We start from the raw sequence: 23,731 nt of genomic DNA, 5'->3' as shown, positions 1-23,731 counted from the left end.
TGCACTGAGCCAGGCCTTAGCACATGGACTGCTTCAAACGCCTATCCACTATGGATGCAGTCCTCTAACCAGCTACATACTTGTTTTTCATATCTTCAATTCCCCAGTCAGTATATATACACTCCAGCAAACACCCTGTCACTCCCCTTGCACTTCTCTGGTGACCCATTTAGTACCATGTACTAATCCATTCACTGCGCCAAAACCCAAACACTTATAAATTCACCTATGCACTCTCCTTGCAGTACTGTAATCATTCAGTCAGTACCCAAGTACTCATGCTGCGAGCCAGGCCTTAGCGCATGGACTGCTTCAAACCCCTATCCACAATGCATGCAGTCTTCTAACCACCTACACACTTGTCTTTCACACCTTCAATTCCCTAGTCAGTATCCATACAGTCCAGCAAACATCCTGTCACTCCCTTTGCACTCCTCTAGTGATCCATTCAGAACCAAGTACTAATCCATTCACTATGCTAAAACCCAAACACTTATAAATTCACCCAGGCACTCTCCTTGCTGAACTCTAATCATTCAGTCAGTACCCAAAGTACTCATGCAGTGAGCCAGGCCTTAGCACATGGACTGCTTCAAATGCCTATCCAGTATGCATGCAGTCTTCTAATCACCTACACAGTTGTCTTTCACACCTTCAATTCTCCAGTCAGTATTCATACACTTCTAGCAAACACCCTGTCACTCACCCAGCGTGTCTCCTTATAGTACTGTAATCATTCAGTCAGTTAGCATGTAGTCTTTTAGTGAGGTAGGTTTTAGGGCATGAACTGCTTCAAAGTAGTATGCACTATGCATGTAGTGTTTTAACCATTGTCACACTTGTGGTTCAGGGCTATAGTTTCTTAGTCAGTTTTTATATAAAATGTGTTTGTACAGTAATGGAATAGTATACATTTGAAAGTTATTAATATACATTTATTTATGATTCTTTTTTAAAATAGAGAAATCGTGCCAGAAAAAAAAAGAAAAAGAAAAGAACAGAGACAGGAGGATTATTTGAAGAAACAGCAACCACAAGTATTGAATGTACAAGATAATGTGGCTAAAAGGAAAAAATCTTCTGGTAAGATCACAAAGCAATTTCTTAAAAATGTTTGTAGGAGCAAACAGAATCTAGATAATGCTGGAAATACTGAGAATTATTCAAGTAAGAAAAAAATTCAAAATAAGAGGAAAAGTAAAAAAGCAAATGGTTAGTCAAAGGAGATAAAGTATGGTAAAAGAAGGCAAAATCAGCATAAGGAATTACGCAAAAAAATATTTTACAAGAGAGTTGTGCATAATTTGCTGAAAGATGTGAAGAAATATAAAAAGAGAGCTTTATTTTATAAAAAGAAGAAGCATATTGAAAACATTGTGGAAAAGGCTTTTGAAGTAAAAAGGAAACTGTTTATTTTAGTATTAAACAGAATTTGATCACTAGATAAACCAATCCATGTATTGAAGGCCAAAAGTAGGAGGAAAAGAGTTATTAATAAAAAAAAAATTGTGATGTTTTATTGGGAGAATGGAAACACAGTTCCAGTTCAGAGCCTTTTTTTAACGAAGCGAGTTATTCACTGAGCGAAAAATTATTGTATGCAGTTGACACCAGTGGTAGAGGTTATGAGGTTAGCGACGGTTGTCCAATTGAGAAAGAGAAAATGGTTGAAAGAAATTCAGAAGAAGTGATAGCTGATGAAGTTTTAGGGAGACGTGCTAAAAACCCTGTGTACACTTGGGATTACAGTAGTGTTTGCAGTGTACGACAGGAATCTATTGAAATATTATGTAGTTTTTTACGAGCCTATACTAAAAAAAGTGTAAAACAAAAGATTAAACTGTTGCAAGGACTAGACCCTTGCAGAGTGAGAAAACATGCTGGTTTGCAAGGTCATTCTCTGGCTTGTCTTTCTAGGAAAGATTGTCAAAGTGTTTTTCACCATTTCAGAATGCTGGCAGTACATCATACTCAAATGCGGAAGTTAGTGAGAAGGTTGTATTATGCAAAAATTCCAGCACTAAAGTTAAGTGAGTTGAACAGTGCTCTTTTGCGTGGGTCAGTATCAGATGTGAAGCAGGTCTGTGATGATATTGAGTTTTGTTACTTTGGTCCTCAGCAAGAGAGTGAAGAAACTGACACATTAGTAGAACAAAATGTTGAAGACAATGTACAAACCGTAATTACAGAAAAATTTGAGGATGAAATCACAAAGTTTAAGGTAATTTCAGGTGAAAGACCAAATGTTTCTTGTATTTGTTGTCGGCAAAGTCACTATAAAAATCAGACTAGGGGTGTCAATCTGTATTTAAAAAGTGAAATAGAAGATAATGATAAGTGGATGGAATTTGCAACTTATTTGTTGGTAGAGGATTGTTTTGATTTGGGATCTGAGCAGAGTATTTGCAAATATTGGTATAAAAATTAGATGAGAATAAAATGCCTGCTAGAGCTGTTCATGATAATCTAGAGTTGGTTGCTATTCCTCCAGAGCTGATAGATTTAAATACGTATAAGTCTATTCTCATACAATGTGTTCACCCGTTTCAGGCTATTGTTCGTATGGAGCCCAAAACAGGTAAATTACCTCCATCAGAGTTGCAAAGAGGATTGAAAGGAAGAGTTGTGTAATTACTGTTAGATTTAAGGAAAAATATTGAAACTATTGGTGTAGACCATGCAGAAAACGAGCCACTAGTCATTCTAGTTAATGGTGTTCCTACTAAGAATAAGACAATTTGGCAAGAGTTAGTGGATGTTAGAAAAGTGCAAAAGGCATCATTGTACCTGTTAAAAAATAATGAGTACTATAGAAATGTGTTTGTAGGAGAGGAAGAAATAGATTTAGCAGAAGATACTGAAACATTAAGTGGACAAATAGAAAAAGTAGACATGTCCAGATGTGAAGAAATCTATGAACATTACAGAGTACATCCACTTCATTCCAAAGAGGTGATGGGGAATACGATTGAGTTGTTTCAAATGAAAAAAGCAAATATATTTTTTGTAAACATATGCAATATGAAAAAACAGGCAAACCTATAAAAATTATATGAGTAAAAAGAGTCACCCAAAAGCCAAGGCACATTAGCCATGGCACTGAAGCACTATGCTTTTCAGTTGGCTGCTCACAAGTGATCAGGAAAAATTGCATACCTCATAGCCCTTAAGTGTGCTGCCTGGCAGACAATTTATATAATTTTACAATGAATTTTTTTTAGAACATGAGGCTGCCATAACTATAAAGCTGTGCCTAGACCAGACTTAAAAACCAGAAGCAAACTAGTTTGCTTGAGTGCAACCATGCAACTTTTTTGAAACACTACGGTCTACCATGGCTGGTTGACCTGCATCATGGAAAGGCTTTCTTTTGTGCCTGCCACTTGAAATTTATACATGGAGTCATTCTCAGCATCTAAGGACAGGCCCAGGAAAGTAAAGGCTAATCGCTAAGTCGTTGCTTGCTTCTTGAGTGCACATACTGAAAGCTCGATTGTGCGAAATTCATGGCGTTTATTTTTGAATGATTATGCAAAATTTCTTCAAAGTGAAACGCAATTAGGAGTAGTAAGACGAAACGGAAATCCATCTTTTAGTGCAATATTTTACCATAAACTGCATCTTCATGTCAATTTTAGATGCTAGTAAACATTTCGCTTTAAAAACAATACTGCAAAAAAGTTTCTGTTAAATTTTTACCACAATTGCATGCTTGCAAATGAGGTATAATTACATAATGTGGCATAAGTTTGTGATTTTGGGAATTTTGTAAGTCTGGGCAGAGTTCGCAGGTTCCGCTTTGCGGAACTCCCTGAAGTGCAAAAATAACTCTGCCGTTCAACGAGCTCAACGAGTAGCGGAGTGCATTAGATGTATGCCGTTTGCGGTGTTTTTCAGTGCCAGGTGCTTGTCGGCACTGTGGAATCATCGCGAATGGCACTATGCACAGCGCAGGCGGGCGCTGCTTTCTTTCTGTTTTTTACTCGAGTGGCAGCTTTTCTCAACGCGAATGGACGATTTCTCAATGTGAGCGGTCGCGAGCATATGCGACCACTTGCAATGAGAAATCTGACTGTCCCCACGTTGAGAAATCTCGCTGGGAGCTTGATTTTCCATGCTCGCGCTAGCCAACTTGATGTTGACGATCACAAATGGGGAAAAATCTCGCTGGGAGGTGGATTTTCCTTGCTCGCGCTCCCCAACTTGACGTTGACGAATGCGAGCGAGGAAAAAAACTCCACTCCACTACGCAGAGTTTTTCAGAATTTTGCGAGCTCCACGTAACGCAGGAGTGCAGAAAACTCTGCAAACTCCGCAAGCAGAGCGGAGTTCACTGCCCAGACTTAGAATTTTGTACAAGTATAATGCAAATTTCCCACCGTCGTAATTTACATTTCTTTCTGGCCTACTTAGCTAGTTCACTCACCATCAAGGTTTGAGGTGGTAGGGGCACAGCAGATGATGTTGGTAGTTGGTATTGAGGTGCATTGGCAGAGCTATTGGTTTGTGGTGGTAGAGGCACAACAGCAGACACCAGCAGTCAGTACCGAGGTGCATTGGCAGAGCTGTGGGTCTGTGTGTAGTTAAAGGCCCAGCAGAGGATGCTACTACTTAGTACTCTGGTGCATTGGCAGAGCTGGGGGTCTGTGGTGGTTGAGGCATAGCAGAGGATACTGGTAGTCAGTACTGAGGTGCATTGGCAGATGTGCTGGTCTGTGGTGGTAGAGTCACAGCAGAGGGTGCTGCTAGTCAGTACTGAGGTGCATTGGCAGAGCTGCGGGTCTGTGGTGGTTGAGGCACAACAGAGGGTGCTGCTAGTCAGTACTGAGGTGCATTGGCAGAGCTGCGGGTCTGTGGTGGTAGGGCCACAGAAGAGGATGCTGCTAGTTAGTACTGAGGTGCATTGGAAGAGCTGCGGGTCTGTGGTGGTAGGGCCACAGCAGAGGATGCTGCTAGTCAGTACTGAGGTGCATTGGCAGAGCTGAGGGTCTGTAGTGGTTGAGCCACAGCAGAGGGTGCTGCTAGTCAGTACTGAGGTGCATTGGCAGAGCTGCGGGTCTGTAGTGGTTGAGCCACAGCAGAGGGTGCTGCTACTCAGTACTGAGGTGCATTGGCAGAGCTGCGGGTCTGTAGTGGTTGAGCCACAGCAGAGGGTGCTGCTAGTCAGTACTGAGGGACATTGACTGGGATAGTAGAGAAGCCTGGAGGTGAGTTGTGAGCTAACGGTGTCGCTCCCAGAACTGGAAAACCAGCCGGTGGGGCAGGTTAAGTTTTCATAGCAGAGCTGCAGCAAACTAAGGATTAGTGTGCTTGGAAGCAGTGTCTGGGGCCCTGGCAGCGAGTGCTGCAGATTAAAGACTGAGGCGCATCATCAGAGGTATGTAGGTCAGCGCTGGAATAGAAAATGGCGCTACAGGTCAAGAATGAGCTACATTGACAGAGGCCAGGATTGAGGTGGATTGCAGGACCTGTTTAGAAGGGGGGGGGGGGCACTTAAAGTTACCTTTCCAGTTCCCTGGCAGAGCTGTGGGGGTGCACCAGCACCTGCCCTACCCACTCCACCCTACCTCTCACCCAGGCAGATCCAGCATCCCCCAAGGTCATGCAGCAGAATGCATGTCGGGAAGGGGTTGTTTGCTCATTAGGTGAATAAATGATGCTCTAGAACTCTATTCTGCTCGCAGCAAAGGCCCCGAGATATTCGTCTTCCCGCGCGCTCCCTGGACAAGCGATTCATTCGGCGCCGAGTGAAAGATCAGGGAGCGCACATCACAACGATGCCCTTGGCGCATTATTCAGCCGCTCCTCGCTGCATTAACAGCCATTGTAGCAGTGACAGCGTTAAATCCCGCCAGCACTCCTCACTTAAAAACCATATGCGCTGCTCTTGTCGGGCGCGGCAGTCACTCACGCGATGACGGCGCTCATCTTGACTGACAATGATGCCAGCCGTAGTTGGGAGGGTGCCGTTCGCGTTTCCATCTCGTGCAGTAATGCAGCGCGTGCCGTGCACCCAGTGAGCCGCCGCCACACCGGCCACGTGGACGAGCCATGCGTCCTCAATGTCAGTTCTCTCAGAGTCCAACTTCTTTTTGTACTACACCCAACAATGTGTATACCTGTTCTTTACTCAAATCTTGCAGCACCACTTACCTCGACCATGAATCTATATTACACATTTAAAAGAGGAGCTTTTCTCTAGAGCCCCTCCACTCCTGGACCTCCCGAGCATTTATACGTTTGGGGGGTCCTGATGCTGCTCTGGTGTACTGATTTCCCGAACCCTGCTTTAAAAGGCACACGTGCACACCCTGGGTACATTTATTACTGGTAAGGTTTAAGTCTAATAATTTCTTTTTACACTCTGTGTGTTCTTTGTGTCAAAGTATTGAAGTTAAGGTAACCCCCCTCCTCCCCTCCCCCCCAGCAAAAACGTATGTTTAAGCTTGTCTCAGCTTGTACACATCATGGCTCCTTGAGGGAGGAGGACAGTCGGGAGATAATAAGTGTACAGCTAGGATGGCACATCTGTAAACAGAGCTGTCCCTAGAGCACTTTTTCATCTACCAGACATGCCCATGCCCTAAAATCGCAATTCTATTGAAAAAAAGTTTCAGGAACTCTGAACTAAACAGGATACTAAAAAAGCCATCCTGTCTGACAATCCCAGGCCGCATCCTCTAACCCCTCAAGCCATCTGGACTGACCCACGACCGCCTCCTATCTTCATTCAAAAGCCAGCCGTTTACCAGTGAAGGGTTGTTGGGTCTTGGTCTAAGAGAAGTGTATAACATTCTGTTTTTGTACAGAATCCATGGGGTGCAGTGTATTGTGAAGGCCGCAGGGGGAGCGAAGGCATGTCTGGAGGCCGGAGGAGTAACCCTCGCTGCAGGTCCGGTAGACCCCTCCTTCAAGAGCATGATGTGGTCCCTAGCCCCCTGATTTAAAGGGGAAGGGAAGGGCATCAAGAGGAAAGCCTGCTAGAAGGAAGCTGCAAGCTGAGCAAGAGACGAATGGGCTGACCAATCAAGGGCCAGAATACAGTTCAAGCTGCCCGATCAGAAAGGGGCTGAAGGATATTAAAAAGTGGCGGTCAGCAGCAACAACCATCGTCACGGCTGTAGAGTTGGAAGACGAAAGATATCTCTCCCATTGTGTGTCCTCAGCAGGGGGATTGGATGACTCCACTCTAAAACGTGCGGTCCATGGTTTGGCCCGACTCGATGACGTGAGAAGGTTAATAAGGCCCCAGGCAGACAAGTTAACCAGCGTACCGGAGTGACTGTGTTTGTGTTGCACTGACCTTCAAGGCAGTACTTTACACTGACGACGAGGAGGCCTGGCCCTGCCCTTCTTGTGCTCAACACTTTCCACCCTCACTGCGGTCCACTGGTACCCACTGCAGTTCAGCGGAGCCACAAATCTGCAGTTGGCGGCCCATTCCAGCCTGCTGGAAGCCAGACGCCCGGCTGCCAGCATGCATCACCATCTTGAAAGAGTGCTGGTGCCCGGACTCGCTCCAATATGGCCTCGCTTCCACCCGCCCACACGTCCTCATCGCACCACGAAGAGAAAGCACCCCAGATATGCCCCACACCAAATGGTGCAACACCTCACAGGACTCTATTCCAACAGTGGTGACCTATCCAAGCTCGCCTCCCACTGGGCTCAAGCAGGTCAACGGCGATGCCTAACACGTGCAGTTAGGCCTGAGATGTGGGCATTTGCTAGCTCCTACCCATGCCTTCAGAGCAACCGCAGCCCCATTCGTCTGTGAGGGCTCCGGTGATACTGCACCCAGGTCACAGCCGCCATATGAACATCTGGCCCTGCCAGAATTGCAGCACTGGCGGTATCGCTAAGCCACGATGCCTGCCTGCACATATATCCATACCCAGGCACCATGCAACTGTGCCATCGGCTCCCCATCCACTAACCTTCGGTGCATCAGCTGTGTCCTTCTCGGCATTGGAGCCTTTTGCAGTCACCAGGCCCTCCCATACTCAAGTGGTCTGATTGAAAGGCAGGTTAGACTGTCTGTAGAACTACTTTGCGGCCTTTAATATATCCAATGCACAGAAAGGACCTCTCCTTCTACATTTGGTGGGAGTGGGCATCCACAAAGATTGCAAAGGGTGTCACAGAGGCAGAACCACCCCATACATCTGGCACCCTGAAGGACGCCATCACGGCCTACTTCGAACTGTTCGCCAACCCTGACTATGAGTGAGTTGTTCCTCCTCCGCCAGGCCGGCCAACGTCCGCCACTGATGTCTTCTTCACCTGCATCAAAGAATTGGCCAGCACCTGCACACTACCTGATGGAGACGAGATCTGGGCTCAAATCATACAGGGTTACACTTCATCCAAGCTCTGAGAACAGATCCTTCAAACTCCCATCTTGCCAATGAAGGACATAGTTGCATTGGGTCGGTCGAAAGAGCTGCCCAATGTAAGGGCATCACATATGGAAACAGTCTTACAACAGTCTGTGAACCCTGAACCAGTCAAAGTAATCTGCAAAGATGCCCCAAAAACCAAGCCCAGCCCTAACAAGACACTTGCGACTGCACCCTCATGTTGGTGGTGTGGAGGTTCATACCTGCACCTGGGGGAATGCCCAGCAGCTGGAAAGAAATGCACAGCGTGTGGCAAGCTAAATCATTTTGCAAAAGTGTGCCGCTCAAGCCAGATGTCAGTGAAACCTCGTCAGAAGCAAGTACAAGCGGTCAACTCTGCAGGAGAAGCCCAGGAAGACTGTGATATGGATGATAAGGACCAAAAAATAGTACACGTCATTCAAGAAGGGTGCCCTGATAATGGCCCTCAGAGATACAGTGACCTCACCAACCTGATGGGCATTGAACTATATGTGAGAAAGTGGCTCTGTATATACTGTTCACAAATAGGTACAGGGTGTACAGAGTCCACAGTCCCCAGAGGTTTGGAAGAGGCTAAAGTTAGATATAACCTTACTCTCAAAAGTGGTAGCTTGGTCTAGCAGTATGGCAGTATCAGAGGACAGTGAAAAAGCATTTGTTGCACACACTCAGTCAGCAAATTGTCTCACACACTCAATAACTGAACTCTAGGCCAATGGTTTATATATATAAAAATATATGCTTGTTTTATTTTAGAACCAACAATAGGCATCAAAATATACTTTCTCAGAATGAGATGCTTTAGATAAATACTTTTGCAATATGCAATTGGCTTTTGTTGAAAGTTACAGGTTGTTGCAATAGGCAACACAATTTTAAACACAATAATGCATTGAGTTCAATGGAAGTTTCAAGTTATTTGCAATAGATTACTTTCAGGATAACTTTTGTAATTCCAGGACTGGATCCTAGATTCAGTCCTGGGTAAGTTCTTAGGAACTAGTGTTAAAAGTCAATTTAGTTACTGTTATGCTTTTTAGACAGTATGTTGCTATTTTAAAAGTTGACACAAAAAATATTTAATAGAAAATAGTCAATGATTCCCTATGGAAGAAAATTCAAGTTGCAGGTATAGTATGTTCTCGTTACTTTTGTAATCCAGTACTGTGTACCTAGACTCAGTACTGGGACCTCTATCTAAAACAGGTAACTAATCATGTTTTCACAGTTTGTACGATTTTTAAAGAATATTTGAAGTTTGCAAAAATCGACACAAGAAATTTCACAGAAAAACAGTCAATGATTTCCTATGGAAGAAAATTGGGTTACTGGTAAGTACGGTTGTGAATATTTTTCAGGGTCAGTGCTGGGCACCAAGATCCAGCACTGGGAGCTCACCTAATAGCAGGTGAGTATTTTAGTTTTCGTTACTCGGCTGATTTTTGGTGAATATTTTAAGTTTTGAAAAGTCTACACTTGGAAGAAATTTCAGGAAAAAACAGTCTATGTTACCCTATGGAGAAAACGGAGTTATCGGCTTTCAGGTAAGTACTCAACTGTAAAAGTTAAGGTTCTGGGCACAGACTCAGGGGTCTCCCAGGGTCAGGTAAGTACAGTTGTTACACCCTAAAGCGGCACAGAGGCAGCCGGGTGCAGAGTGAGTTAGGCCCAATGTTATCCTATGGGAGGCAGGGGGGCCTTGGTTGGTGGCTGCTGACTAGAGAGGCTGTGAGAGCTGGGCTCGTGGTCACTTGCTCAGGGCAAATGGGGAAGTAGATAGGTGCAAAGGTTACACTGCCAGGGCCACTCGGGCGGCTGGGTGCAGGGTGCTTTTGAGACTTTGGGCGCTCAATTGATTTCAATGGGAAAGCTCCGGTTTAGAAAAAGACAGCAAGCTCGGGGACGAAGATTCTTCAGGTGCCACCACCACTTCGAGAGGTAAGTTGGGTAGTTGGAGGATAGGTAGGTACCGAGGAGTTGGGCACAGGGCGCCGCAGGGCGCCGGGTGCAGGGGTGCCTTTTGGTGTCGGGAAATCTTACCCTCTGTTGATCGCGGTTGGGGGGTTACCTGGTTCTGAGGCTGCAGGCGTCGTCAGGAGTGTCGAGGGAAGTCCTTGGGTGCCGGACTTGGGGTCACAGTCGCCGTGGGGTGGTCCTCGTGGTCTTTGTCCACTCTGGCACAGGCCAGGCTTGGGGAGTGCAGAGTGTGCAGGGTTCGCGGTTTCGGGCTGATGCCAGGGATTAGAAGCTGATTTTGAGTAGAGCCTCGACTCATGGGAGTCCCAGCTGCTTAGAGCCAAAAGGTAGCCAGGTCCTCCGGGGTTTGTGAGGTTGCTGGCCACAAGAGATGTCGGGTTGTAGCAGGAGTAGGTTCGAGGGTCGACAGGCCGGTATGTATGTATGTATTTTCATTTATAGAGCGCACTGTAACCCTACGGGCATCCTGGCGCTCAGACACAGCAACAAAAAGCTAAACACAACTAAAAAGTGAAAATCCACAAATTATGTTCTGGGAAAAAGCCAGGTCTTGATTAGCTTACGAAACTGCAGCAAATCCTGAATCTGTCTCAGCTCGAGTGGGAGACTATTCCACAACCGCGCAGCTGCGACGCTAAACGCTCGCCCCCCCCATGGTAGTTCTCTGGGGCCAAAGCAGTTGGTGTCTTCCTCTTCTTAGCAGCTGCAGGGCAGGTCTTCTTTCTTCTTGCTCTTCTTTGTATTTTGGAATCTGGAATCTGGGGAAGGAATGTTCAGGGTGCCCCTAAATACTAGATTTAGGGGCGTTACAGGTAGGTAAAGGGCAGGGACCAATGGGCCCCAGTCCTGGGGTGGGTACACCCCCTATTCTGCCACTCTCCTGTGAGAAGGGGCAGTAGCCTAGTCCTGATTGGGTAGGGCCTCCCATCTTCAAGATGGCGAGCACCCGGAGATGTGCTTCACCTCGCCTCCCCCACCTGAGGGGTGGGGTTGGCAGGCTGGCACATCCCCTGTCCTTATTTGGGGTTTCAGGCCAAGCTTCCTGCCAGAGTGGGGGTTGCAAGTGGCCTGGGGAAGCTCACAAGACCCTGGGTACCTAGGGTACCATTTACCAGGGGCTGACATGTGGCCAGGGTTTGCCATTTTGGGATGGATGTTTTGGTTTAGGGAAGGAACATAGACCCTGGGCACCTGATTGGCAGGAACCCAGGGCACACTCAGTCAAAGTACATTCAGCAATTCAGCAAAAAGTGGGGGCATACCATGCAAGAAAGATGGCACTTTCTCACACTATACAAATCACTGCCAACACCGCCAGCTTTCCAGCCCACGAGAATAAGGGTCCAAGCTTTTGGGAATGCAATACCTCTGTTAATATTGGGTGTATTCCATTCAAACCTAAGCCATCATGACTCCCACACAATAGCTTAGATGTACACCTCCCAATAAGGGATAGGCTTCCTTTTCGACTGGCAAAATGCGCATGATCTTAGTTTTCTTTCTCCGGTCATGCAGCTGAGATAAATGTGTTGCTCCAAGTATTCTCCCTGCTGTTTCAAGGAATTGGGTGCCTATAGAACAAATCGGTGCACCTTCAAATAGACAGATCAATTCGGTCCATCACCCTCCACCACAAAATGGTGGGATTCCACCTACACCCAAAGTCCAACAGGAGCAAAGATAACTCAAAGGGGCAGGAATCATTAAGGAAGTCACAGGATCCCCCCACGGAGTCTCCCGCCACATGCTTGCCAGAAAAAACAAACTGCCAGAGTCTGTAAGAATATGGGCCTGATTTAAATCTCGGCAGATGGGTTACTCCATCACAATGGTGACGGATATCCCATCTGCCGAAATATGAAACCCATTATATCCTATGGGATTTATATTTCGGCAGACAGGATATCCGTTACCATTGTAACGGAGTAACCCATCCGCCGAGATCTAAATCAGGCCCTGTGTGTCGACATGAGGATACTCAACCTGGCAATCAAATGAGAGAGACACTTGACCCCCACTATCGATGGTATCATTGGGTAACTAATTATTGTGCTGAGGAAATCAGACATAAAAAACGGTAGCTTATGGCGGAAAACCTATAGAGGTGCTCGGAGAGTTTGACACTGTATTATCTTTCAAAGGAAACATTTCTTCTGCCACGGTGTATGTAGCCAAAGATTGGTCTTCATTATTGGGATGGTTGGAACAAAAGAATTTAGAAATAATTCTGGATCCCTATAACGCTGGTCAAGTTTTGTTAAAAAGAGAATGTATGAGTGTTTGGGCAATGCAAGTATCTGAGTGGGAGATGACATTTCCCAAAGTTTTTACAGATAAGGTTGGCAGGTTGAGAGGATTCAAACATAGAATACAGTTGAAGTAAAGGGTGGAGTCTGTTGTGCACAAAGTAAGGAGGGTTCCATTGATGATAAGAGATGAATTACGTAAGAAAATGGACAAATTGCCAGAAAAAAGACATAATTGAACCTATAGGAGGGTCAGAATGGTTGTCCCCTGTTGTTCTGGCGCGGAAACCAAATGGGTCTTTATCCATGTGTGTTGACTTAAGAGATTTAAACAACAGGAGCTGGCTGGACAGGCAACAATTTCTTTATTAAAGACACTAAAAACCCTGAGGTCTGGAATAGCAAAGAAAGAAAGATGAAAAGGTGGTGTGTGAAATGAGAAACAAAAGCCCAATGCACCTAGTGAAAGGGCAATCCCTTAGGAACGTAATCACTCACTCACCCTGGGTGACACGCCCCATCACATGGGATTTTCATCCCAAAGAAAAATCTCAGTCTCTCTGGGGGCCGCAAGCCCCTCTACGAGAGGTAGGAGCTCAAGGATGTTTATATTTTGCACTGAAGGGTGGACTAAATCCACATATGAAGAGCTGGGTGTGAGTAGGGGGTGCAGTGCTAATGAAATAATAGTGCAGTAAGAGTGTGTTAAAACTAGTTACGGGACGGCCAGGAGGAATCTCTTTAACACCGCCGTACCGATGCTAGATTAAAAATGTGAGCCCCACTAGTTCAATATAACCAATGGTGCAATGCATAAGACAATGGTCAACATGTTTCAGCCAGGGCGCCTAAATAGGCTCGGCTTTCATCAGGACCTAGTTAGCTACTGCAAAAAGGAAAGAATAGTGTAAGAACTACTCAACAAAGGATACCGTGAACACCCCGAAGTTGCTTGTCAGGTGTACGTCACCTTTATACTTCAAACAACACCTAAACAAAAGAAAAACAGTGTAAGAAAAAGTTGGTCACAAATGCTAAGTCATATGAATAATAAAATATGATAACTTAAAGCAATGGCCACTCACCCGTGAAAACTGGGTGGTGAATTGACCTCCACCTGGCAACCGCTCAGGAAGGAACACCGCTCTGAAAGAAGATGTAAGACTGCTGAAAGATGGGGTACTTACATTTCATGAGCGAGTGTAAAAAATGTGAACTGAACATCTAATAGCGAGGGAGACTGACAGAGTCAATGAATGCACAAGGTGCTTATTAGTACAAAAAATAGGTTCATCAAAATGGTCATATAGGGATAGAACCCTGACACAAACGGCCACCTGTCATGTAAGACTGGGTAAGGTGGGTCTGTAAGTCTAAACAAAGAGCGGAAGAGCTCAAGGTACATTATGATTTCACGAAGGCAGTCAATTACAATTCTTCTACTGGTATGCCTGGTTACTCGTTACGGTGTCATTGTATACGAGGCACAGGTACCTTTACACTCGCTCATGATATGTAAGTACCCCATCTTTCAGCAGTCTTACATCTTCTTTCAGAGCGGTGTTCCTTCCTGAGCGGTTGCCAGGTGGAGGTCAATTCACCACCCAGTTTTCACGGGTGAGTGGCCATTGCTTTAAGTTATCATATTTTATTATTCATATGACTTAGCATTTGTGACCAACTTTTTCTTACACTGTTTTTCTTTTGTTTAGGTGTTGTTTGAAGTATAAAGGTGACGTACACCTGACAAGCAACTTCGGGGTGTTCACGGTATCCTTTGTTGAGTAGTTCTTACACTATTCTTTCCTTTTTGCAGTAGCTAACTAGGTCCTGATGAAAGCCGAGCCTATTTAGGCGCCCTGGCTGAAACATGTTGACCATTGTCTTATGCATTGCACCATTGGTTATATTGAACTAGTGGGGCTCACATTTTTAATCTAGCATCGGTACGGCGGTGTTAAAGAGATTCCTCCTGGCCGTCCCGTAACTAGTTTTAACACACTCTTACTGCACTATTATTTCATTAGCACTGCACCCCCTACTCACACCCAGCTCTTCATATGTGGATTTAGTCCACCCTTCAGTGCAAAATATAAACATCCTTGAGCTCCTACCTCTCGTAGAGGGGCTTGCGGCCCCCAGAGAGACTGAGATTTTTCTTTGGGATGAAAATCCCATGTGATGGGGCGTGTCACCCAGGGTGAGTGAGTGATTACGTTCCTAAGGGATTGCCCTTTCACTAGGTGCATTGGGCTTTTGTTTCTCATTTCACACACCACCTTTTCATCTTTCTTTCTTTGCTATTCCAGACCTCAGGGTTTTTAGTGTCTTTAATACTTTGTTTGGGGATATAATCCTGTGCGGTCTTAAAAAATGTTCCCTCTGACCCTCCGGTATCTAACCGTTTTGTAATAGAACAATTTCTTTATAACATGCAGATGCTCTCATTAATAAAAGGTGCTAAGTATTTCAGTACTTTAGACATGGTGTCTGCGTACCATCAGGTAGTGTTGGATCATAAGTCAAGGCATCTGACTTTATTCATCACGCCAGAAGGAGCATTTTGTTTCAAGAGGATGCCATTCGGGTTAGCTTTGGCTGTTTCCAATGACTAACGGAATCTCTGTCCAAGGACAAAAAGGGGGGTCAAATGTTTCCAGGACGATCTATTGGTGTATGCTAGTGACAAGTCAAGTCATGACAGAAGTTTAGCTGGTGTTTTGTCTGTGTTAGAGAATGAAAGATTGACACTGAGGGACAACAAATGCAAATTTGCTCTGGATAGGTGTAAATTATTTAGGGCACAAGTTATCAGCATGTGGTATAGAACCTAAAAAAGATTTGATGAAAGCCATAACTGATGCTCTGGTACCAGAGGGGAAGGCTCAGTTACATTCATTTATGGGTTACTGGAAGATTAGTCTAGGGTTATTCTAAATTGTTCTGAAAGAACACACAGCTTGAGATTATTACTAAAAAAGGAGAGAAGTTTGCATGGTGTGATGTATGCAACAAGGAATTTGAGGAGATTAAGGTGCATATTTACAATTGCTTTATCTCTGCTTTTTTGGCTTACAAAGCCAAAAAAGTGAGATAAAATCAGCGCCCTATTTATAAGAGGGTGCTAACATGCATAATCGCATGTTAGCACCCTTTTTCCCCACGCCTCCCGTTGCATCTCCAATGAGATGCAAATTGGGTGTTACTGGGCGTACTGATGTTTACATCGCGATATTTACAAGACAGCCCACATGATTTTAGCAGACGTTAGATTTTGGCGAAAACTGCAGTTTTCACCAAAATCTAACATCTGCTGAAATCCTGATTTAGCCATCCCTAAAATAGGGGATGGATTATGCTAATACGACCCTGTGGGTCGTATCAGCAAGGTTATCGCCGTTTTGAAGGAAACATCGCTGGAAAACCAGCGATGTTCCTTGCAAAAGGGTGAAACCTCGCTATCTCTGGAATTTTTATCACCCTGGAGAAACGCGTTGTTAATAACGCGCTACCAGGGCGATAAATTCCAGAGATAGCCTGCGATAATATTATTATTGATAATATGCCCCTAAGTTATGTGTCTCCAATGCCAATTCTATTAAGCCATTTGAAACCAAGGATGACAGCTTTGTCATCACTGATGCCAGTGATGACAATAGGGGTTAGGTGCTGTGTTGTTACAGAAAAATATGAAACAGAAGAAGTGGTGGCGTTTGCCGGTTGTGGGCTGAGAGATGCGGAATCTTCTTATTCTGCTGATGGGGAGTAGATAATTTCCACCAACACCTGTGGGGTTCAGAGTTTGTAGTTTCTGTGTGTTATGTTTCATACAGGTACCCCGATATAGGCTCAGGTAGTAACCAAACCTTTCACCTATATTTCCCCTGCCATTACACTACATAACAGTTCTTGGTACTGACCTTTTACCTATACTGCTTAAATGACGTGGAGTTTTCTCCAAAAACTAGCCTCATTCATTATGCATGAAAATTCTTGGAATCTCAGCAGGACTACCATCTCCTGCATAATAACTATGTATAAGGGTCATTCCTTCCGTCATCCTAGTCCGACATGACAGAGCAAGGTAGATCACCTGAGGGTATACTTTGGTATATAAACACCATATCTTTGCTGAAGCAGGAGAGGAGAAAAAGGACTTTCATGCTGACACATTGATGCAAGACGCTGAGGTTCCTGCATTCATACACTCCAGCTCGCAGTGATCTGACATTCCTCGCAAGGTGTCCATCTCGAGACCAAGAAGGGGTCCCACAGTCTCTCACTTCAGGTAATGGGGTTGGCTTTATCTTAGGGAGATTCTTGGCTCTACACCTACATACATGCTAGGTACAATTAGGTACATCTAGTTAGGGTTGCATCGTAGGAGTACGCATTATTATTGTCATGTATTTTTAGACCTGCCCGTATTCATTGTTTTAGAACTTTGATAGTAATCTACCATCCTTTTACTCTGTTTGTGCTTGTAATCATTTATATCTGTTTCTGTCTTATGGTTGTTTCAGCACACCTATTTTACACTAGAATGATGTTGGTTCAATAAATGCTTTTTGAAAACGTCCCCACCGTTTATTCTGTGTATATCTCTGAGACAAAGTGAGCACGAGTGACTGAGCGAAAGGTACTATACTGTTTCCACTAACCCTGATGGGACAGAGTTGTCATGTTCGATAGTTGCCAAGAACTATTCTCTCCTTGGTAAGAGGAGTTTACAGTGGCACTGTGAGCTAGCTGGTATACAGGCGAACATACCCAGTGGAGGTGTCTGGAATCAGTCTGGACACCAATCTCACAGTCTATGTTGTCTAAACGCGCAGATCCTATAAAGGTTTATAGGAACTACACGACATGGCACCGCCAATGTTAATTTGGTACTTATTTAATGGTCAAATTTGAGTAGTTTAGTCGTGCTATTCTCAGAGACCCCTAATCATATTTTCCCAGAGACGTGTGGAGTGGGAAAGGGAACAAGCCGCCACAGCTGAGTAGGCATATCCTATGTATTGTCTGTAGGTTTATCAAGCTTAAAGAACAAACAGTTACCTATTGGGCATAAAACCTTATCTCAGTTTCCTTGAAACGTTTTCCTTCTTCAAATAATGGCTGACGAAGACGCCGCTGCTCCAGCACAATGAGGGAACGCAGTAGAGGAAAGAGAACAGGAAGGTGAATTAAAAATTTCAGACAATATCAGAACTGCCCTTACTTTAAAACTAGCAGACTATGGAGTCACAGCTAGGGGTGGGACAGTAACATTTGTGATTGAGGGACACAAGTCATATAGAACAGAGGTATTCTATTCATGGGTTAAATTCCCACCAGCAGATGCACGCACAAATACATTTTACTCTTACACTGACGATGAAACACCAGACGAATACTGTCCGTATGAGGACATTGAAGTTCCGCTCATCTACCAGGAGCACATATACTGGTTTAAAGGCACTCTCCCACATACGAAAGAAAAACTGAGAATCGGTCCACTCGGAAGAGATGGAGCAACTTGGCCAGTCCTAACGGCTTACACACCACATCCAGACATTGACACTATGCCAGTGGCAGACTTATGTCCACTTCATAAAGAAATAATAAAACTTTACAGAAACCCGATACAGTTTGTGGTGAGAACACTCACACTCAAGCCAACAAGGGCTACACCTACAGGACAAATTCAGGGATCTACAACTAAAATAACACCAAAAACGCCACACGCAGTTATGGGTAAAATGCCCACTAAACCTGAGCAAATGCCATTATGAATAGCTCAAAATATAACACAGTTAGAGGTAGTGTTTCCACACACAAGCCCTCAAGAAAAACACAGGATGCTAATAATCTGCTTGCCAATGGGGATAGCTCCCCAGATAGAGGATTGTACCTCTTGGGATACAGTTTTCGCTGCCATATATACCAGAACTCATGGTATCCCTTCAATAGCAGTAATACCAGATGTATTAAGACAAATATAGAATGAGTATGGAGCAGAATCTGCTCTGAACGTAGGGATGAAATTGTTAGAAATTTTGCCCAGGTATCAACTATTATATTAGCAAACATAAAAGGGGAGGCAGCAGCAGTGGCAATACGCCATCGCCTGAGGGATTTCACTCCTTTACAACAGGAATGTGAATTACCTAAAATTATTGAAGATACCTATGCTGAATTAGTTAGTTTGGGAGCTAGAGCAGCAAAAGCTCAACTCATGGGTGGTCATGATAAGGACAACACTAAGCAAGCACCTGATTCTTTTAAGAAAAGATGGGATAATAATAATAAAAAACAAAAGAATAGAGAAAATAGGTCACAATCCAGGGGTGGGTCTCCTAAACATGAGCCCTCCAAAGGGAGGTACAACCTTAGGAATAGTATTAACATTAAAAAAACCTGACAGGTATCAGGATACTGATACACGTTCCTCTCATTCCTTTCAGGGATCATCAAAAACTCAGAGAGGGAAGGACGGTCAGAACACAGACAAGAAGAGCGTACAAAGTCCAGAGACACGCAACACGCTTCAGACTACACTTCAAAAAAGAGGAGAAACAAAAATCAAAACCTGAATTTCAAAAGAAGAAGGTAGCAGTTTTTAAAGGTAGACATGCCCAGGATTCTGAGGACTCAACTTCTGAACGGGAAATGGGCTCTGACGATGCGAGACAGTGCGGCAGAAGTAACAATAGCTCGCCAGAACCTGATGGAATTTCTGGTGACAGCGGAGTTGAATGAACATATCACGGTGGAGACACCTGATACAAGGGTAAGTGTCCCGCATAAGTTACATGAAATAATGCTCCAAATGGAGGGGGACAAACCCAGAAAATGTAAAGGTCTCTTTTGGGAGAACCTGACTTATGCATATGACATCCTTTTTGCTAAAAAAGATTGGCTGCCTGAAATTGTTATGGAGTGCCCAAAGGGAGAGATGGTAATTTTACTGGCTTTTTCTGACCTCGTTCCAGTATACTTAAAACATTCATATGCGCAGGAGTGGGTGGTAGCACTTGCTCCAGCGTTATATCGCAATCATGTTGGGTGGGATGCTGAGTCACCTCACCATGAAATCCCAGTAAAAGCTACTGCATCTCCACAGAGACAATACCCTATTAAACAAGAAGCGAAAAAGCAAGTCAGGGAGACCTTAGATCAACTTGAATACCAGGGTGTAATTGAAACTTGCACCTCTTCAATGAATAATCCTTTGTTTCCTTTAATGAAACCCGATAATTCACACCGTCTAGTTCTAGACTACTGACACCTGAACACATGTACTAAAACATTTGCAGTACAGAATGCATATAGTGCCAAATTAATAAATAACATTGTGCGGAAAAAATACAAACCAACATTAGATATCTCAAATGGGTTTTTATGCCAAAATTTAGTGCCTGAAAGCAGATATTTCATAGCATTCTCAGTGCTTGGATCTGAGCGTCAATTCTGTGACTCCCCCAAGGGTATAAGAATAGCCCTGGGTTGTTCTCAGCAGGTAACAGAGTTACTTCAGAATTTGGATGAAGAGGCATTGTCCTATGTAGATGATATTTATCTGACGGATGATGATTTAATAGACCATTTGACCAGAGTGAGCAACATAATTTTCAGGCTCGCCTCTGAGGGCTACAAATTCAATTTAAAAAAATCGAAAATAGCCCACCTCAATGTCCTATTTTTGGGATATGAGCTTTCAAGTGCAGGGAAAAGCATTGCAGCTAACTTTTTAGAAAAATGTGCACTGCTCCAACCTCCAAAATCGATCGTGCCCTTAACTCCTACGATGTAAACCTAACTAGATGTACCTAAGTGTACCTAGCATGTATGTAGGTGTAGAGCTATTAATGACCATAAGTCATTAATTGACATGTTCACCACAAAAGTGGAGCAAGATCCACTACTACAATAGCTAAATGGCAGTACAGACTTCAAAGTTATTGCCACATGTTAGAATATATACCAGGTGTGAAGAACGTTATGGCAGATTGCCTATCCAGGTTGCCTATAAGTGACAAGGGCGAGTGGGAAATGGACAATATTGAGGCTGAAGCGGTAGAAATAAATGAGTTATCCAACATGATCAAGAATAACATTTTTGAACAGGAATGGATGGAAGCATTGGAGAATGAGGCAATCTTAAAGAAAGTGGTATATTATGTGAAGGGATGTTGACCCAACAGCAAAGTGTCTGATGCTAGTCTGGATGCATATAGATATGTAGGTCCTGAACTTTCCATCTTGAAATGTGTGCTTCGCAGACCTGAATTGTTGGTTGTACCTGACTTTCCGAATGATAATAATTGTGTTGCCGCATGAAGGCCACAACAGGTGGAGTGGGCAGCTAAATTTTTACGTCTCATCATAGCATTGTATCTGAAAATATAGGAGAGCATGTATTAAATGCTTTAATTTGTTTTATGTTTAATTTGCTTTTACTGTTTTCTGCACATTGCACTTTTTTGCTGAGATTGTTAGGGGAAAGAACCTCTTGGGGAGAACGCTGTAGACATTGACTACCTGTCTGTGTTCAAGTGCTGGTAGTCTCCTTTTCATTTTTATCAGTTGCCTGTCTGTTGGCGTTCTAGTCTTCGCTAAGGCCACACCATTGAATGGCGGCCGGTGCCTTGAGATGGTAAAAGGCGCACAGAGCAGCTAAACTTTTACATCTCATTATAGCATTGTATGCGTATATATAGGATAGCGTTTACTGAATGTGTTAATTAGTTTTATGTTTTAATTAGCTTTTATTGTTTTTTGCACTTGGAGCTTTTTTGCTGAAATTGTTGGGGGATAGTAGCGCTTGGGGGCATGATGGAGACATCGACTACCTGGCCTTGTTCAAGTGCTGGTAGTCTTCTTTTTATTTTTATCAGTTGTCTGTCTGTTGGCGTTCTAGTCTCCGCTAAGGTCACACCATTTAATGGCGGTCAGTGTACGGACATGGTAACAGGTGGAGTGAGCAGCTTAACTTTTACGTCTCATTATAGCATTGTATCTGTAAATATAGGAGAGCATTTACTGAATGTTTTAACTAGTTTTATGTTTTAATGAGATTTCACTGTTTTCTGCACATTTCACTTTTTTGCTGAGATTGTTGGGGGATAGAAGCGCTTGGGGGAATGATGTAGACATTGACTACCTGGATGTGTTCAAGTGCCATAGTCTTCTTTTAATTTTTAGCAGTTGTCTGTCTGTTGACTTTCTAGTCTCCACTAAGGTCATACCATTTAATGGTTGTCGGTGCAAGGACGCACCTATGGCACCCCTAAGGTAAGCTCGTCTGCACCCGTCTTCATTCTGGCCTGGTCCAGGGGATAGGAATCCTGCCTGTTTTAAGACAGAAAGTACAACATATTCACCAGCTGAAATGTTAAGCCTTAACAGAAGACCTGGGGAAATGTGTTGACACGCCCTGGACCCCACTAGTCTACCTGCTGAGTGTTTCTGCTAAAAATGTATATCAAATACGGTGAAGGCAGAACAGAAACCTGATACCTTGTTTCTAGAAAGGAACCAGGTGGGGCAAAGTCAGACAACACGCAGATGGCACATGTATCTTGTCAACTGTAGATCCCTTTCCAAGCATAAACTAGAAGTATTGACCTTTTTAGAAGAAAACCAACCAGAAGCACTCTCTTTGACAGAAACCTGGCTCAATAAAAGCAGTTAGCCAGGCATAACTGTAACTTTTCCACCAGGATATACAATTTCTAGGAATGATTAGGTGGACAAAGTGGGAGGGGGGGTTGCCATAATTGTAAAGAGCAACTTAGACTGTAAGTTTAGTCCAGTATTCATTTCAGGCAGTGAAAGTTTGCTATTTTCTAGCAAACTCTCGCACACTTCTACATTTTCAGGGGTGTTGGTACACCGTTCCCCAGGGTCAGCCACGTAGTACTTGAAGAACATGCCTGATTATTGGCGGCCTACAGCCTTCAGCTAGTCAATTTCATGTTACAAGGTGATCTGTATATTCATGTTGAGAACTTACCATGCACTCAGGCTGCCAACTTCCTGCAGGATCTGTCTGTGATCAACCTAGTGCAGCTGGTCAGCTCGCCCACACACAATAAGGGCCATAATTTGGTCACAATTCTTACAAATCTAGACATTATGGTGGTAGAATCCCCTCTACCAGTCATTTGGACAGACCACTATATTATTCCATTCTCTATTCCAACAGGTTGGGTGTCACCACCTAAAATTACGTACTCTAATACCACTCGCAATGGTCCAAACTGGAAAAGACTAACATGGAGTTGGCATTATGTAACTAAGCCCCCAATATAATGCAAGATAAAAAGGTATCTGAATCCTACTCAGAATTCTGAAAATGGATCAGCAAAGTTTTTGATGATCTTATCCCATTAAAAATCTGCAAGAAAATACAACAGTGCGATAAAATTCAGTGTTTCACCCAGGAACTAAGACAATTGAAGAAAGAATGTAAAAAACATGAAAGAAAATGGAGTGTTAAGTACGATGACACATGTAAACAGGCCTACAAAGCGAATCTGAAAAAATATCAGCAGGCTATTTGCAGAACCAGGAGAAAGGATTTTACAGAGAGGATTAACAAATCCTCAAACACTGCTAAGGAAGTCTACAACATAGTAAATTCCTTACATAGCAGCCTGAGCTACCAAAGGTCTGCCCCCCTTTTTAGGTAGAACGGTGTGAACAATTTGCGAGGCACTTTCTCAGAAAATTAAGTAACATTTATGATACTTTATTGGATTCAGAGACCACAATGACAGGCCAGAAGGAAGGCCAATAGTCAATAATAGTAGAACTGAACTCTCCATGTTTCCACAAATGCTTAAAGAGGAAGTCATAGAAGTGACAAGCTCAGTGAAATCAGGTTCTTCGCTTAACCCTGCGCCAATAGATATTTCATTAAGGTGGAGAGGTTATATTCTCTGCTTTGACATATATATATATATATATATATATATATATGCATCACCAATCCACCTTCCCAAACGAAGAGGCACGCACATCGGTTTGTAGATATGGGGCTGATTTTAATGACAATTCAAGTCGCCCTCGACCCCACAAAGAAGAGAGACGCGTTTCGCCTGCGCAGCAGGCTTTATCAATCTGAATGGCACCAGCAAA

The sequence above is a fragment of the Triturus cristatus genome, chromosome 7 (assembly GCF_964204655.1).
Source record: "Triturus cristatus chromosome 7, aTriCri1.1, whole genome shotgun sequence".
NCBI lineage: Eukaryota > Metazoa > Chordata > Amphibia > Caudata > Salamandridae > Triturus > Triturus cristatus.
The sequence above is the reverse complement of the archived record's forward strand: the minus strand, read 5'-3'. Positions refer to the sequence as shown.